Source organism: Balaenoptera borealis (assembly GCF_965194805.1).
Source record: "Balaenoptera borealis genome assembly, chromosome: 19".
NCBI lineage: Eukaryota > Metazoa > Chordata > Mammalia > Artiodactyla > Balaenopteridae > Balaenoptera > Balaenoptera borealis.
This window is the reverse complement of record NC_138878.1, coordinates 24,208,932-24,227,956: the sequence shown is the minus strand read 5'-3', so window position 1 is coordinate 24,227,956 and position 19,025 is coordinate 24,208,932. Positions and strand designations below refer to the sequence as shown.

The window sequence follows — 19,025 nt, the reverse complement described above, 5'->3', positions numbered from 1 at the left end:
GGGGTGGCTTTATAAACCATCCTCTGATCCTGACAGAAAGAGAGCAACTTCCAGGCTGAATTACCTGAATAATGGGAATGAGTGGTTCCAATGTCTTTTGGAAAAGAATTATCAAATATTTTATAAAACTCTCTACTAAACACAGAAAAAAGAGGGTTTTGTAATTGGCCCTCAGGTACGTAAGACATTCAATTGTGCAGAATGTACATGTCTTTTTACATTGTCCAATTGAAGCAGCATCATTTACATTTATACATGCCAACATACTTAGTAATATCTATTTAAACTATTACATCCAGAACTGGTCATTCCTAATAAGTGAGAAATCTACTACTATAAATATTTCTATGAATTTAAAAAAAGACACATAAATATAATATACCCACAAGTTAAAAAATTCTTACATTTCCAACCATTTTATTGTATTAACTTAATAACAAAATATTCTCTAGATTTAAAGCTCAAATTCTAACTGCCATCCAATTATAAACATTGCTATTATTTAAGCCAGAGAAACGTTTGATATTAGATACTAACTTGGTATAATAAGGTACTTTAAGTGATGAAAAAGTCCATCTTTGAAAAGGAAATGTTGTGCAGATTAATGAAATTATGTGAGAGGCTCTTTAGTCTCCTCGGAAGGATATTAAAAGGAAAATACATATCATTAACTGATTTAGAAACAGCTAAAATGGAACTTATTAAATAGTAATTGCTGTTTTAAAATACTTAAAGGACTCCAAGCATATAAAGTAAGAGCAGATGATTCTTTGTGTGGACATCTCTCCCTGCTATACGGTTAGTGGCAAAAAGTCCCATTCACTGTTTCCAGTGATAGTCATTGTGGACATTTTCAGAGACCACCTGGCCCAGATGGTTCCCCAGTCCATTGCCTTGCAAGCTGGTATATGCCTATTACTGCCAAGTAGGTGGTGGTGTGCTGGGTGGGATAAGCAGCTGCACAGTAACTATGGATGCAATTTCCTAGGGCATAAATTTTACTAGCAGGTTTTAGAGAAAATTAATGGTTTTTTATATTTAAACTAAAGTGACTGTATTATGAGTAGAATATAAAATTTACATGAATTTTTCAAATAAATCCAGAGACTTAAAAGAAATTCCCCTCTTCTAGTGGGTTGAGAGACTCTGGAGGTTCTCCCTCACTCCTCTTTGCTATTAGAATAATTCAGTGGGAAAGTTTGTGAAACATGGCATCACTCTTTGATATTCTACATGAAATAAAAATGAATTTTTGTCAAGATGGCAGCTATGCATATTCTATAGAAACTTGCTTATTTTTCTTTTTCAGGGCCAGCTCCCGCCCAAATTTTGGCTGGGAGAACTTGGTATTCAGGGAACTCATTCCCTGTTCTTTCTCTGCCTCTTCTTCCCTCTCCTATTTCTCTCTCATCTCTCCCTATTTCTCATTCTTCGTTCCTCTCTTTCCCTTTTCTTCTCCCATTTTCTCACTCTTTTTTCTTCTTTCCTTCCTTCAAATATTCATCGATACTTTATGTCTCAGGCACTGTGTTAGTACTGTGGTTATAAAGATGGAAAATGAGCTTTACATCATCATTGAATTCTGCCCTAAGCTCTAGGATAGAATGATCTGTATTTTTTCAAGATTATGTCACTAGTGCCTTATACAATGTCTAGCATATATAAGATGCTTAATATTTATGAATAAACAAATCAAGGCATGCATGTTGAATATAAAGTAATGACCAATAAGGACATTATTAGAATACATGCATTTTATTTGATCCTATCTTATGAAACCTGGACTCATTGATAAGTGAGGAAAGAAGAACTGAGGTTGGGACTCAAGAGCACGCTACTGCTTCCCAAAAAATATGCACAGCACTGAATCTTCATTTTGGTTTTGAATGAAGTCTGACAAGAATAAAAGGAAAGAACATCCCATATGGGGGAAAAAGCACATTCAAAGACAATAAGGCAGGAAATGGCATGGTGTATCCAACAAATGATTATACTTTATTTCAACGTGGTTTTTTGTACAAAGGAGATGGGTGCATGAGAGCCAAGTATCAGTTAGTTGGTAGAAATTATGGAAAATATCTTGGCAAACAGAACAAAATGACCTTGTAGAACATCTCAAATACTTCTGCCTCCTCCGCTAGCATCTCTTATTCTTGATGCTCATTTTATTCTTCATGTTTTCACAGGGTTGTAAATAACAGTTACCCTATTCATACCCTTAAGTTTCTAATAATGCCCTAATGGGATTATGACTCAAATTCCACAGGGACCATGCAGGTTACATTAATATGTGGGGCTGCTGGGAATAATTTCTCAAGAGGGTAACTGATGGTTTTAGTTCTCATGCACCTGCTGAAAAGGACTCTACGCCTTTCAATTGTTTCCATGCAGGTATATGGGTAGAAGGTTGGGGGTTATCAGATATTTTTATTTTCAAAAGATACAGGATACCCATGCCTAAATATAAAGTTTACAATGTTTAAATGTTGGTCAACTGTATTTTTTTATTGTTACTGTACCGAATTGCCACAAATGTGGTGGCTTAAAGCATATTAGCTTATAGTTCCCCCATCTCAGGTTCTTAAGCTAAATCACATCTGCAAAGAGCTTTTGCACTGAAAAGTAACAGTCACAGGTTTCTGAGATTAGGATTCCAACATCTTGAGAGGTGGGGTGGGGAATTAGTCTACCACACATATTTATGAGTTTGCATACGTGTTTTTATCATTGTATAAATCAATACCAATGGCCAGGGGAAACAAACAAGCAACAACAAAATTACTCCATGTATCCAGTGTTTCTAAAGCCAACTTTCATTCATGTCTAATGTAGTAATCGTCTCAATTTTTTTTCTTCAGAAAGTCCAACTTATTGATTAAAGTTGAAGAATCCTTAAATGGAGAAATGTCTGTTATCCTCAACAGGTTGATAGGGGGATTTTATTGCTTTACTCCTCCAGCCACAAAATTTACATATTCATTTGTTCAGTGAATATTAATTAAGTACCTATGCTTTTGCTGCTTTGTATTACAGTAATTAATGAATTTTTAAAAACTCTATGGATATGACTTTCTATTTGGAGTTAACAATCATTCTTGCCCTCTTTTGGTTTCCCCACCAGGCTTTCAAATTTTCTTCCCTGAAAGAACTCACTGCTCCCTGATATTTTTCCCTTTTCTTCCTTGTGCTGTTTCACCCTAAGTAGTGGATCCTTGACAAGTTTTGCTTAGGCATCATGATGAGTATTCTAAAGAGAAAATAGTGTGATGATGAGGAAAAGGTTCTCCATTCAACTCTCCAAAGATTTGTCTGAGGAGACATTTTGCTGACTTGTCAAATTTAAAATACGCACTAAATCTCTATTATTTTTTCTAATTTTATTAGTTTAAAAGTATTCCAAAATAGATACTCAGTATTGTCTGTCTTCCTCAGTTTACTGTAAGGTTCTTGCATATCGGTGTCACATCTTATTGACCTCTTTATCCCTAGGATATGATATCATGCTTGGCATATATAAGTTCTCAGTAAATGTAGCTGATATAAACTTATGCAGATTCAAAGATGGAGAAGGAGGTAGGGATTACTCTGACACTTTTTTCCAACTCAACACGGTAAATCGTTTTGTTTTCCATTTTCATGGAAATTTTCTGTTACTTTCATGGGGGAAACAGGGGACACAGAAATATTATTTTATTTGCAGATAAGGGTGGTGTCTGGTTCTTGAAGAAAGCCTAAACTCTAATGTAACTGCCTTTTAAAAAAATTTTATTTTACATTGGACTATAGTTGATTTGCAATGTTGTGTTAGTGTCAGGTGTACAGCAAAGTGATTCAATTATACATATATATATATATCTGTTGTTTTTAAAACTCTTTTCCCATTTTGGTTATTAGAGAATATTGAGCAGAGTTCCCTGTGCTATACACTAGGTCCTTGTTGGTTATCTATTTTAAATATAGTAGTGTGTATATGTCAATTCTGAACTCCCAATTTATCCCTCCCCCCCACCTTTCCCCTTTGGTAACCATGAGATTGTTTTTTAAGTCTGTGAGTCTGTTTCCTAAATAAGTTCATGTGTATCATTTTTGTAGATTCTACATATAAGCGGTATCATATGATATTTGTCTTTCTGTCTGACTTACTTAACTTAGTATGATGATCTCTAGTTGCATCCATGTTGCTGCAAATGGCATTATTGCATTCTTTTTTATGGCTGAGTAATATTCCATTGTATACATGTACCACATCTTCTTTATCCATTCAACTGTTTGATGGATATTTAGGTTGCTTCCATGTCCTGGCTATTGTAAACAGTGTTGCAATGAACACTGGGGTGCATGTATCTTTTTGAACCATGTTTTTCTCCAGAAACATGCCCAGGAGTGGGATTGCTGAATCATATGGTAGCTCTATTTTCAGTTTTTTAAGGAACCTCCATACTGTTCTCCATAGTGACTGTACCAATTTACATTTCCAGCAACAGTGTAGGAAGGTCCCTTTTCTCCACACCCTCTAGAGCACTTACTGTTTGTAGGCTTTTTGATGATGGCCATTCTGACTGGTATGAGGTGATATCTCATTGTAGTTTTGATTTGCATTTCTTTAATAATTAGTGATGTTGAACATCTTTTCATGTGCCTATTGGCCATCTGTATGTCTTCTTCAGAGAAATGCCTATTCAGGTCTTCTGCCCTTTTTTTTTTTTTTTAACGTGAGCTGCATGAGCTCATTGTAAATTTTGGAGATTAATTTCTTTTTGGTCATATCATTTGCAAATATTTTCCCCCATTCTATGTGCTGTCTCTTCATTTTGTTTATGGTTTCCTTTGCTGTGCAAAAGCTTTTGAGATTAATTAGGTCCCATTAGTTTATTTTTGTTTTTATTTCCATTACTCTAGGAAATGGATCAAAAAAGATATTGCTGCGATTTATGTCAAAGAGTGTGTTCTACCTATGTTTTTTCTAGGAGTTTCATAGTTAACAGTCTTACGTTTAAATCTTTAACCATTTTGAGTTTATTTTTGTATATGGTGTGAGAAAATGTTCTAATTTCCTTCTTTTACATGTAGCTCTCCAGTTTTCCCAGCACCACTTATTGAAAAGACTGTCTTTCCTCTATTGTGTATTCTTGCATCCTTTATTGTAGATTAATTGACCATAAGTGTGTAGGTTTATCTCAGGGCTCTCTATTCTGTTCTATTGCTCTATGTTTCTGTTTTTCTGCCCATTTCATACTGTTTTGATAACTGTAGCATTGTAGAATAGTCTGAAACAAGGGAGCATAATACCTCCAGCTCTGTTCCTCTTTCTCAAAATTGCTTTGGCTATTCGGGGTCTTTTGTGTCTCCATACAAATTGTAAAATTTTTTGTTCTAGTTCTGTGAAAAATGCCATTGGTAATTTGATAGGGATTTCATTGAATATGTACATTGCCTTGGATAGTACAGTCATTTTGACAACACTGATTCTTCCAATCCAAGAACATGGTGCCTCTTTCCATCTGTTTGTGTCATCATCTATTTCTTTCATCAGCATCTTAAAGTTTACAGAGTACAGGTCTTTTAGCCTCCTTAGGTAGGTTTATTCCTAGGTATTTTATTCTTTCTGGTGCTTTGGACTGTTTCTTTAATTTCTCTTTCTGATCTTTCATTGTTAGTGTATAGAAATGCAACAGATTTCTGTGTATTAATTTTTCATCCTGCAACTCTACCGAATTAGTTGATGAGCTGTAGTAGTTTTCTTGTGGTGTCATTAGGATTTTCTATATATAGTATCATGCCATCTGCAAATAGTGACAGTTTTACTTCTTCTTTTCCAAATTGGATTCCTTTTATTTCTTCTCTGATTGCCGTAGCTAGGAATTCCAAAACTATGTTGAATAATAGTGGTGAGAGTGGACAACCTTGTCTTGTTCCTGATCTTAGAGGAAATGCTTTCAGATTTTCAACACTGAATATGATGTTGGCTATAGGTTTGTCATATATGGCCTTTATTGTGTTGAGGTATGTTCCCTCTATGCCCACTTTCTGGAGAGTATTCATCATAAATGGGTGTTGAATTTTTGTCAAAAGCTTTTTCTGCATCTATTGAGATGATCATATGGTTTTTATTATTCAATTTCTTAACATGGTGTTTCACACTGATTGATTTGGGGATACTGAAAAATCCTTTCATCCCTGGGATAAATCCCATTTGATCATGGAGCATGATTCTTTTTTTAACATCTTTATTGGAGTATAATTGCTTTACAATGGAGTGTTAGTTTCTGCTTTATAACAAAGTGAATCAGATATGTTTTATAACAAAGTGAATCAGTTATACATATACATATGTCCCCATATCTCTTCCCTCTTGCATCTCCCTCCCTCCCACCACCCCATCCCAGCCGTCTAGGTGGTCACAAAGAACCGAGCTGATCTCCCTGTGCTATGCAGCTGCTTCCCACTAGCTATCTATTTTACGTTTGGTAGTGTATAAATGTCCATGCCACTCCCTCACTTTGTCCCAGCTTACCCTTCCCCCTCCCCATATCCTCAAGTCCATTCTCTAGTAGGTCTGTGTTTTTATTCCCATCTTGCCCCTAGGGTTCTTCATGAACTTTTTTTTTTTTTTAGATTCCATATACATGTGTTAGCACACGGTGTTTCTTTTTCTCTTTCTGACTTACTTCACTCTGTATGACAGACTCTAGGTCCATCCACCTCAATACAAATAAGTCAATTTCGTTCCTCTTTATGGCTGAGTAATATTCCATTGTATATATGTGTCACATCTTCTTTATCCATTCATCTGTTGATGGACACTTAGGTTGCTTCCATGTCCTGGCTATGGTAAATAGAGCTGCAATGAACATTTTGGTACATGACTCTTTTTGAATTATAGTTTTCTCAGGGTATATGCCCAGTAGTGGGGTTGCTGGGTCGTATGGTAGTTCTATTTTTAGTTTTTTAAGGAACCTCCATACTGTTCTCCATAGTGGCTGTATCAATTTACATTCCCACCAACAGTGCAAGAGGGTTCCCTTTTCTCCACACCCTCTCCAGCATTTATTGTTTCTAGATTTTTTGATGATGGCCATTCTGACCGGTGTGAGATGATATCTCATTGTAGTTTTGATTTGCATTTCTCTAATGATTAATGATGTTGAGCATTCTTTCATGTGTTTGTTGGCAATCTGTATATCTTCTTTGGAGAAATGTCTATTTAGGTCTTCTGCCCATTTTTGGATTGGGTTGTTGTTTTTTTGATATTGAGCTGCATGAGCTGCCTGTATATTTTGGAGATTAATCCTTTGTCAGTTGCTTCATTTGCAAATATTTTCTCCTATTCTGAGGGTTGTCTTTTCCTCTTGTTTATGGTTTCCTTTGCTGTGCAAAAGCTTTTAAGTTACATTAGGTCCCATTTGTTTATTTTTGTTTTTATTTCCATTTCTCTAGGAGGTGGGTCAAAAAGGATCTTGCTCTGATTTATGTCATGGAGTGTTCTGCCTATGTTTTCCTCTAGGAGTATGATAGTGTCTGGCCTTACATTTAGGTCTTTAATCCATTTTGAGTTTATTTTTGTATATGGTGTTAGGGAGTGTTCTAATTTCATTCTTTTACATGTAGCTGTCCAGTTTTCCCAGCACCACTTATTGAAGAGGCTGTCTTTTCTCCACTGATCTTCTTGCCTCCTTTATCAACGATAAGGTGACCATATGTGCGTGGGTTTATCTCTGGGCTTTCTGTCCTGTTCCATTGATCTATATTTCTGGTTTTGTGCCAGTACCATACTGTCTTGACTACTGTAGCTTTGTAGTACAGTCTGAAGTCAGGGAGCATAATTCCTCCAGCTCCTGTTTTTCTTTCTCAAAATTGCTTTGGCTATTCGGGGTCTTTTGTATTTCCATACAAATTGTGCAATTTTTTGTTCTAGTTCTGTGGAAAATGCCAGTGCTAATTTGATAGGGATTGCATTGAATCTGTAGATTGCTTTGGGTAGTATAGTCATTTTCACAATGTTGACTCTTCCAATTCAAGAACATGGGATATCTCTCCATCTATTTGTATCATCTTTAATTTCTTTCATCAGTGTCTTATAGTTTTCTGCATACAGGTCTTTTGTCTGCTTAGGTAGGTTTATTCCTAGATATTTTATTCTTTATGTTGCAGTGGTAAATGGGAGTGTTTTCTTAATTTCACTTTCAGATTTTTCATCATTAGTGTATAGGAATGCAACAGATTTCTGTGCATTAATTTTGTATCCTGCTACTTTACCATATTCATTGATTAGCTCTAGTAGTTTTCTGGTAGCATCTTTAGGATTCTCTATGTATAGTATCATGTCGTCTGCAAGCAGTGACAGCTTTACATCTTCTTTTCTGATTCGGATTCCTTTTATTTCTTTTTCTTCTCTGATTGCTGTGACTAAAACTTCCAAAAGTATGTTGAATAATAGTGGTGAGAATGGGCAACCTTGTCTTGTTCCTGATCTTAGTGGAAATGGTTTCAGTTTTTCGCCATTGAGGACGATGTTGGCTGTGGGTTTGTCATGTATGGCCTTTATTATGTTAAGTTCCCTCTATGCCTACTTTCTGGAGGGTTTTTATCATAAATTGGTGTTGAATTTTGTCAAAAGCTTTCTCTGCATCTATTGAGATGATCACATGGATTTTATCCTTCAATTTGTTAATATGGTGTATCACATTGATTGATTTGCATATATTGAAAAATCCTTGCATTCCTGGGATAAATCCCACTTGCTTTTAATGTGCTGTTGGATTCTGTTTGCTAGTATTCTGTTGAGAATTTTTGCATCTATGTTCATCAGTGATATTGGCCAGTAGTTTTCTTTCTTTGTGGCATCTTTGTCTGGTTTTGGTTTCAGGGTTATGGTGGCCTCGTAGAATGAGTTTGGGAGTGTTCCTCCCTCTGCTATATTTTGGAAGAGTTTGAGAAGGATAGGTGTTAGCTCTTCTCTAAATGTTTGATAGATTTTGCCTGTGAAGCCATCTGGTCCTGGGCTTTCGTTTGTTGGAAGATTTTTAATCACAGTTTCAATTTCAGTGCTTGTGATTGGTCTGTTCATATTTTCTATTTCTTCCTGGTTCAGTCTCAGAAGGTTGTGCATTTCTATGAATTTGTCCATTTCTTCCAGGTTGTCCATTTTATTGGCATGTAGTTGCTTTTAGTAATCTCTCATGATCCTTTGTATTTCTGCAGTGTCAGTTGTTACTTCTTTTTCACTTCTAATTCTGTTGATTTGTGTCTTCTCCCTTTTTTTCTTGATGACTCTGGCTAATGGTTTATCAATTTTGTTTATCTTCTCAAGGAACCGGCTTTTAGTTTTAGTGATCTTTGCTACTGTTTCCTTCATTCATTTTTCATTTATTTCTTATCTGATCTTCATGATTTCTTTCCTTCTGCTAACTTTGGGGATTTTTCGTTCTTCTTTCTCTAATTGCTTTAGGTGTAAGGTTAGGTTGTTTATTTGAGATGTTTCTTGTTTCTTAAGGTAGGATTGTATTGCTATAAACTTCCCTCTTAGCACTGCTTTTGCTGCATCCCATAGGTTTTGGGTAGTTGTGTTTTCATTGTCATTTGTTTCTAGGTATTTTTTGATTTCCTCTTTGATTCTGCAGTGCTTTCTTGGTTCTTAAGTGGTGTATTGTTTAGCCTCCATGTGTTTGTATTTCTTACAGATTTTTTCCTGTAATTGATATCTAGTCTCATAGCGTTGTGGTCGGAAAAGATACTTGATATGATTTCAGTTTTCTTAAATTTATCAAGGCTTGATTTGTGACCCAAGATATGATCTATCCTGCAGAATGTTCCATGAGCACTTGATAAGAATGTGTATTCTGTTGTTTTTGGATTGAATGTCCTATAAATATCAATTAAGTCCATCTTGTTTAATGTATCATTTAAAGCTTGCGCTTCCTTTTTTATTTTCATTTTGGATGATCTGTCCATTGGTGAAAGTGGGGTGTTAAAGTCCCCTACTATGATTGTGTTACTGTCGATTTCCCCTTTTATGGCTGTTAGTATTTGCCTTATGTATTGAGGTGCTCCTATGTTGGGTTCATAAATATTTACAATTGTTATATCTTCTTCTTGGATTGATCCCCCTTGATCATTATGTAGTGTCCTTCTTTGTCTCTTGTAATAGTTTTTGTTTTAAAGTCTATTTTGTCTAATATGAGAATTGCTACTCCAGCTTTCTTTTCATTTCCATTTGCATGGAATATGTTTTTCCATCCCCTCACTTTCAGTCTGTTTGTGTCCCTAAGTCTGAAGTGGGTCTCTTGTAGACAGCATATATATGGGTCTTGTTTATGTATCCATTCAGCCAGTCTGTGTCTTTTGGTGGGAGCACTTAATCCATTTACATTTAAGGTAATTATCGATATGTATGTTCCTCTTACCATCTTCTTAATTGTTTTGAGTTTGTTATTGTAGGTCTTTTCCTTCTCTTGTGTTCCCTGCCTAGAGAAGTTCCTTTAGCGTTTGTTGTAAAGCTGGTTTGGTGGTGCTGAATTCTCTTAGCTTTTGCTTGCCTGTAAAGGTTTTAATTTCTCTGTCAACTCTGAATGAGATCCTTGCTGGGTAGAGTAATCTTGGTTGTAGGTTTTTCTCCTTCATCACTTTAAATATGTCCTGCCACTCCCTTCTGGCTTGCAGAGTTTCTGCTGAAAGATCAGCTGTTAACCTTATGGGGATTCCCTTGTGTGTTATTTGTTGTTTTTCCCTTGCTGCTTTTAATATTTTTTCTTTTAATTTTTGATAGTTTAATTAATATGTGTCTTGGCGTGTTTCTCCTTGGATTTATCCTGTATGGGATTCTCTGTGCTTCCTGGACTTGATTAACTATTTCCTTTCCCATATTAGGGAATTTTTCAACTCTAATGTCTTCAAATATTTTCTCAGTCCCTTTCTTTTTCATTTCTTCTTCTGGGACCCCTATAATTCGAATGTTAGTGTGTTTAATGTTGTCCCAGAGGTCTCTGAGACTGTCCTCAATTCTTTTCATTCTTTTTTCTTTATCCTGCTCTTTGGTAGTTATTTCCACTATTTTATCTCCAGGTCACTTATCCGTTCTTCTGCCTCCGTTATTCTGCTATTGATCCCTTCTAGAGAATTTTTAATTTCATTTATTGTGTTGTTCATCACTGTTTGTTTGCTCTTTAGTTCTTCTAGGTCCTTGTTAAACGTTTCTTGTAGTCTCTCCATTCTATTTCCAAGATTTTGGATCATCTTTACTGTCATTATTCTGAATTCTTTATCAGGTAGACTGCCTATTTCCTCTTCATTTGTTAGGTCTGGTGGGGTTTTGCCTTGCCTCTTCATCTGCTGTGTGTTTCTCTGTCTTCTCATTTTGCTTAACTTACTGTGTTTGGGGTCTCCTTTTTGCAGGCGGCAGCTTCGTAGTTTCCCTTGTTTTTGTTGTCTGTTCCCAGTGGCTAAGGTTGGTTCAGTGGGTTATGTAGGCTTCCTGGTGGAGGGGACTAGTGCCTGTGTTCTGGTGGATAAGGCTGGATCTTGCCTTTCAGGTGGGCAGGTCCACATCTGGTGGTGTGTTTTGGGGTGTCTCTGGGCTTATTATGATTATAGGCAGCCCCTCTGCTAATGGATGGGGTTGTGTTCCTGTCTTGCTAGTTGCTGGCATAGGGTGTCCAGCACTGGAGCTTGCTGGTCGTTGAGTGGAGCTGGGTCTTGGTGTTGAGATGGAGATCTCTGGGAGATTTTCGCCGTTTGATATTACATGGAGCTGGGAGGTCTCTTGTGCACCAGTGTCCTGAACTTGGCTCTCCTACCTCAGAGGCACATCCCTGACACCTGGCTGGAGGACCAAGGGCCTGTCATCCACACAGCTCAGAATAAAAGAGAGGAAAAATAGAAAGAAAGACAGAAAGAAGATAAAATTAAATTAAATTTAAAAGTTATTAAAATAAAAAATATAATTATTAGAAAGATTTTTTTTATTAAAAAAAAAGGAAAGAAGAGAGCAACCAAACCAACCAACAAATCCACCAATGATAACAAGTGCTAAAAACTATCCAAAAAAAAAAAAAAATGGACAGACAGAACCCTAGGACAAATGGTAAAAGCAAAGCTATACAGACAAAATCACACACAGAAGCATACACATACACACTCACAAAAAGAGAAAAAGGGAAAATATATATATATATATCATTGCTCCCAAAGTCCACCTCCTCAATTTGGGATGATTCGTTGTCTATTCAGGTATTCCACAGATGCTGGGTACATCAAGTTGATTGTGGTGATTTCATCCGCTGCTCCTGAGGCTGTTTGGAGAAATTTCCCTCTCTTCTTTGTTTGCACAGCTCCTAGGGTTCAGCTTTGGATTTGGCCCCGTCTGTGAGTGTAAGTCGCCTGACGGCGTCTGTTCTTCGCTCAGACAGAATGGGGTTAAAGGAGCAGCTGCTTCGGGGGCTCTGGCTCACTCAGGCCGGGGGGAGGGAGGGGTACGGATGCGGGGCGAGCCTGCGGCGGCAGAGGCCGGCGTGACGTTGCAGCAGCCTGAGGCGCGCCGTGCGTTCTCCCGGGGAAGTTGTCCCTGGATCACGGGACCCTGGCAGTGGCGAGCTGCACCAGCTCCCGGGAGGGGAGGTATGGAGAGTGGCCTGTGCTCACACACAGGCTTCTTGGTGGCGGCAGCAGCAGCCTTAGTGCCTCATGCCCGTCTCTGGGGTCCGCGCTGATAGCCACGGCTCGCGCCCGTCTCTGGGGCGCCTTTAAGCGGCGCTCTGAATCCCCTCTCCTCACGCACCAGGAAACAAAGAGGCAAGAAAAAGTCTCTTGCCTCTTCGGCAGCTCCAGACATTTTCCCGGACTCCCTCCAGGCTAGCCATGGCGCCATAGCCCCTTTATGCTGTGTTCACGCAGCCAACCCCAGTCCTCTCCCTGCGATCCGACCTCCGAAGCCCGAGCCTCAGCTCCCAGCCCCCACCCGCCCCGGCGGCTGAGCAGACAAGCCTCTCGGGCTGGTGAGTGCTGGTCAGCACCGATCCTCTGTGCAGGAATCTCTCCGCTTTGCCCTCTGCACCCCTGTGGCTGCGCTCTCCTCCATGGCTCTGGAGCTTCCCCCCCCCACCACCTGCAGTCTCTGCCTGCGAAGGGGCTTCCTAGTGTGTGGAAACCTTTCCTCCTTCATGGCTCCCTCCCACTGGTGCAGGTCCCGTCCCTATTCTTTTGTCTCTGTTTTTTCTTTTTTCTTTTGCCCTACCCATGTACGTGGGGAGTTTCTTGCCTTTTGGGAAGTCTGAGGTCTTCTGCCAGCATTCAGTAGGTGTTCTGTAGGAGTTGTTCCACACGTAGATGTATTTCTGATGTATTTGTGGTTAGGAAGGTGATCTCCGCGTCTTACTCTTCCACCATCTTGAAGCTCCTTGGAGCATGATTCTTTTAATGTACTGTTGAATTTGGATTGCTCATATTTTGTTGAGAATTTTTGTGTTTATGTTCATCAGTGATATTGGCCTGTAATTTTCTTTTTTTGTGTGGCATCTTTGTCTGGTTTTGGTATCAGGGTGATGGTGTCCTCAAAGAGTGAGTTTGGGAGTGTTCCTTCCTCTGCAGTGTTTTAGAATTGTTTCAAAAGGATAGGTGTTAACTCTTCTCTAAAAGTTTACTAGAATTCACCTGTGAAGCCATCTGGTTCTGGACTTTTGTTTATGGGAGTTTTAAAATCACAGTTTCAATTTCAGTGCTTGTGATTGGTCTGTTCATATTTTCTATTTCTTCCTGGTTCAGTTTTGGGAGATTGTATCTTTCTGAGAATTTTTCCATTTCTTCTAGGTTGTCCATTTTATTGGCATATAGCTGCTTATAGTAGTCTCTTATGATCCTTTGTATTTCTGTGGTGTCCATTGTAACTTCTCCTTTTTCATTTCTAATTTTATTGATTTGAGCCCTCTTCCCTTTTTTCCTTGGTGAGTTTGGCTAAAGGTTCATCAATTTTGTTTATCTTTTCAAAGAACCAGCTTTTAGTTTCCTTGATCATTTCTACTGTTTTCTTCATCTCTATTTATTTCTACTCTGATCTTTATGATTTCTTTCCTTCTATATTTTGGGTTTTGCTTGTTCATCTTTCTCTGGTTGCTTTAGGTGTAAAGTTAGATTGTTTATTTGGGATTTTTCTTGTTTCCTATATAAGATAGTATTGTTATAAACTTCCCTCTTAGAACTGCTTTTCCTGTGTCCCACAGGTTTTGGATCATCACGCTTTCATTTTCATTTGTCTCTAGGTATTTTTTTGATTTCCTCTTTGATTTCCTCAGTGATCTCTTGGTTGTTTAGTAGCATATTGTTTATCCTCTAGGTGTTTGTGTTTTTGCAGTATTTTTCTTGTAGTTGATTTCTAATCTCATAGTGTTGTGGTCAGAAAAGATGCTTGATATGATTTCAATTTTCTTAAATTTACCAAGGGTCACTTTGTGGCCCAGCATGTGATCAATCCCGGGGAAAGTTCTGTGTGCACTTGAGAAGAATGATGTGTATTCTGCTATTTTTGGATGGAATGCTCTATAAATATCAATTAAGTCCATCTGGTCTAATGTGCCATTTAAGGCTTATGTTTCCTTATTAATTTTCTCTCTGGATGATCTGTCCATTGATGAAAGTCGGGTGTTAAAGCTGCTCATTATTTCTCCCTTTATGGCTGTTAGTATTTGCCTTATATATTGAGGTGCTCCTATGTTGGGTACTTATATATTTACAATTGTTATATCTTCTTCTTGGATTGATCCTTTTATCATTATGTAGTGTCATTCTTTGTCTCTTGTAAGTCTTTATTTTAAAGTCTATTTTGCCTGATATGAGAATTGCTACTCCAGCTTTCTTTTGATTTCCATTTGCATGGAATGCCTTTTTCCATCCCCTCACTTTCAGTCTGTATGAGTCCCTAGATCTGAAGTGGGTCTCTTGTAGACAGCATATATACAGGTCTTGTTTATGTATCCATTCAGCCAGTCTGTGTCTTTTGGTTGGAGCATTTAATCCATTTACATTTAAGGTAATTATCAATATGTATGTTCTTATTGCCATTTTGTTAATGGTTTTGGACTTGTTTTTGTAGGTCTTTTTTCTTCCCTTTTTTTAAAAATATGCAATACAGTATTATAATCCGTATTGCTGTACAGTACATCTCCATGACTTGTTTGGTTTTTCCCTTCTTTTGTGATTTGATGACTAACTTTACTGTTGTGTTTGCATTCCTTATTCTTTGTGTATCTATTGTAAATTTTCAGTTTATGGTTACCATGAGGTTTTGATATAGCAGTCTCTATATAAATAAGATTGTTTTAAGTTTCAAACAATGCTGGTCTTTTAGTTTCACATGCATTTCCAATACCCTACATTTATATGCTCCTCGTAATTGCTGGTCGTGATAGCATATTTGTGTGGGGATGGTTTCTACCTTTACTGTATGTTTGCCTTTATTGGTGAGCTTTCCCCTTCATAATTTTCTTGTTTCTATTTGTGGCCTTTTCTTTTCTGCCTAGAGAAGTACCTTTAACATTTGTTGCAAAGTTGGTCTGGTGGTGCTGAATTCTCTTAGCTTTTGCTTGTCTGTAAAGCTATTGAGTTCTCTGTTGAATCTGAATGAGAGCCTTGCTGGGTAGAGTATTCATGGTTGTAGGTTCTTCCCTTTCATCACTTTAAATATATTGTGCCACTCCCTCTGGCCTGTAGAGTTTCTGCTGAAAAATCAGCTGATAACCTAATGGGAATTGCCTTGTATGTTATTTGTTGCTTTTCCTTTGTTGCTTTTAATATTTTCTTTGTCTTGTCAATTTGATCACTCTGTGTCTCAACATGTTCCTCCTTGGGTTTATCCTGCCTGGGACTCTGCACTTCCTGGACTTGGGTGACTGTTTCTTTTCCCATGTTAGGGAAGTTGTCAGCTATTATATCTTCAAATATTTTCTCAGGTCCTATCTCTTTTCTCCTTCTGGGACCCCTATCATGTGAATGTTGGTGCATTTAACATATTATTGACCCAGGGGATTTTTGCAGAAACTAATGCCTGTGGCCGGCGATTTGTTATGTAAGTGAATATTGAAACACCTGCATCTGAGTAAATATCAGTGACTTTTTTTGCACTTAATGTATTTATTTGAAGCTTTGTACGTTTGTTACTAAAGCATTCTAATATTTCATTAGCGTGATAGGCAGTATAGCTGGCACCTCTGTGCAGGGGAACAGAACATCCATTACAAATATACCGTGTTTCAATGCACTTTCCCCTGAAAGAGCAGACTCTACACTTTGTGGCGGCATTTTTTTTTTTTTTAGTCCTGTGGGTATTATTTCCTCTAAAATATGTTTTTTTGTTTTACATAGTAGTCATCGAGGTGAATCTTTGCAGGGGGCTCTTTTAGAAATGCTACAAGAAGAGCAAGGTGCGGGACTACCACTACACCACCAGAATGGTCAGTTACCCATTCTCTAGCTACTGCTGACAAAAATTCCATGTAAGTCATTTTATTCTGTGCATTAAGGTTACAATAAATTTTAAATGCATTGAATAAACCACAATTACTCAAATACAAACCCAGTTTCTTATACCATTTTTGAGTTTTCCAGAGGATATTGAAGTTTGCCAGATATTGATCAGGTCAATCAACTCCTTTCATATATTTATTATACTCTAATATACAAGTGGGCTTAGTCATCTGATGGCCAGTCCTCTGGTCTTCCTTTCCTGTAGATACTATGGAGGCATCATGAATAGTTATCACCATTCAGACTAGCCTCTTGTCTTTCCATATAAGAAGAATCACTTCTCCCTTCCATAAGAATGTCATTTCTCCCCTCTGTAGATTTTCAGATTTCTCCTTTAATAGGTTTGGTATACCGTGATTCTCTCTTATAGTCCCACACACTCTGGTTTTATTTTTCAACAATATTTCAGATGTGGTCACACTGTTGTAACAATTGTCTTCGTAAATATGGTGCCATGAACCAAGATTAGGACCTATAATATTGTTTCTTGCAGTTTCTTTCCTTCACCCATGTAAATTTCAAGGTTGCATAGATCCAGTTTCACTTTCCGCTAACTGTCCTGACCAAAATTCCATATTTTGTAAGTTTTCCAGGATTATAGGTTTTGAATCTGAGTCGTCCTCTCCACTTTATCATTACCTCCTCAAGTGATAGCTCTTATTTGGGTATATAGAGCGACTGAAATTTTGTAGAAAATAATCCAAAAGAGGTTTAACTTTTGAAATTCTATCTGCAGGAAGTGGAGTTTCCAAGTTATCATTAAAGTAAAGAAATGTCATTATTTATTTGACCCTTCTTCTTGTCATAATCTTTGGAAAGATAGATAGATAGGTGTTTAAAGTAAGGGATCAGTCAACCAATATTCTTTCCAGTGTGACTTTCTTATTTGTCCCATCAAAATTATTAATCCAAGAAACTTCTTCATGTCACTATTGGCTATATCAGTCCATTTTAAAGCCTTATCATTCTTTTACAATAATATTCATTGTAACACCCTGTCACTGAAAGTGACATCATGAGGATGTCCATGAGAAACCATCCTCTTCTTTTTCTTTGTTTTGCAATCCCTAACCCTCCTCTTGTTTTTGTTTGTTTTGCAAGCCCTAATTTAGTAGAAAGAGTTTTTAATAATGAATTATAATAACTAAATTCTAGTTCTGTGTGCTCTTTGCTTTAATAAGTTTATTTTTCATTTGTATACAGGAGATGGTACTCTACAAGCATCCCACACAGGGCCTTTATGGTAAGAACATTTACATTTTAAAATTATTAAGCACCTGCTAATGGCTAGATATGAAGAAGCAAGTTGTTAGGTTGCAAAAATAAATAAAATATGGTCTCTGGCCTCAAGCTCACAGTCCAGCTTTACAATGCCTGTGAAAGTTGATTTAATATTTATAAGATGCTATGGAAAGTAAAGTATTATTATTTTCCATTATTTAGCTACTGTAATGATTCCTGTATATAAAGGTCAGATTTCCAATTACACACAATAAATATTGGAAAGGCATAAAATCAGAAGATAAAAGACCAAGTTGAGAAAAGCTGAATGTTCTAAGAGCACACATCTCTCTCAGGAAGTGGTATTAGATGGGGGACAAAAAGGCAAGGGACTTTCTCGTTGACTCAAAGCAGTAATACAAGTTAATATCTGACCAGTGCTTTAAAGTTTATGCAGTGCAGTCACAATATTTAGACCCACTTTTAAGGTATGACATCTAAACTCTGGTATTGTGGAAAGTAAGAAAAGGTAGAGAAAGAAGAAGAAAATAAATTTGACTGGAGACAACTAAGTATAGAGAAGAGGTCAGGCCACCAACAAGTAAGAAATGAAAAGCAGATGCCAAATAAAGGCATCTTTTTTCTTTTCATAAGACAAACAGAATAAGAAAATAAAATAAATCTCCACCAGGTAAGACCAGTGTTCTCCCTTTATCAACCACCAATTGCATCCTTGAGACAAGTCTGAATAATTGAGAATGTGAACATTAGTGAGATTGTGGTTACCACAACCATTGTAATATATCTGAATGTGCGTCTCTTCACAACAAGAAAAATAGATTGTTTTTGTTTTTCCGTATTTACTCTATGCCAAAAAGTGTTTTATGACTTTTAAATATAATAGCTCCTTTAATTCTTACAACCTTATGAATTATGACCTTTATCATCTGTATCTTACAAATGATGATACTGGGTCACTAGCAGGTTAAGTAACCTATTAAAAGTTAAATGACTATTAAATGATATTAATTGTACTTCATTATAGATGATATGTGTACATTTTTTTAAAACTTATTCATTTATCTTGCTTTTAAAGAAAATAAACAGCTATTTTCAAGTTTTAAGTTTCACTTATAGGACTACTCAGTGGTCTAGTATATTTTTTTAAACCACTGGGTACTCAGTAATTATTTGATGAAAAATAAATGGCTTTTTCTGTACTGAGATTTCAGAAAGGCCTAAGATGTGAGCTCTGCATTTTTATGAGCGTCTAAAAGTTTCTGCCTTTTCCCACT

General features: G+C 37.1%; 1 long non-coding RNA gene across 1 annotated transcript in view; it reads left to right on the top strand.

Annotated features, from left to right (window-relative positions):
* LOC309617214 overlaps positions 1–19,025 on the top strand; it is a 93,251-nt gene that overhangs the window by 58,974 nt on the left and 15,252 nt on the right. Inside the window, exon 3 of the long non-coding RNA XR_014237802.1 lies at positions 17,713–17,752. This is a non-coding gene — a long non-coding RNA (uncharacterized lncRNA). The remainder of the gene's footprint in view (positions 1–17,712; positions 17,753–19,025) is intronic.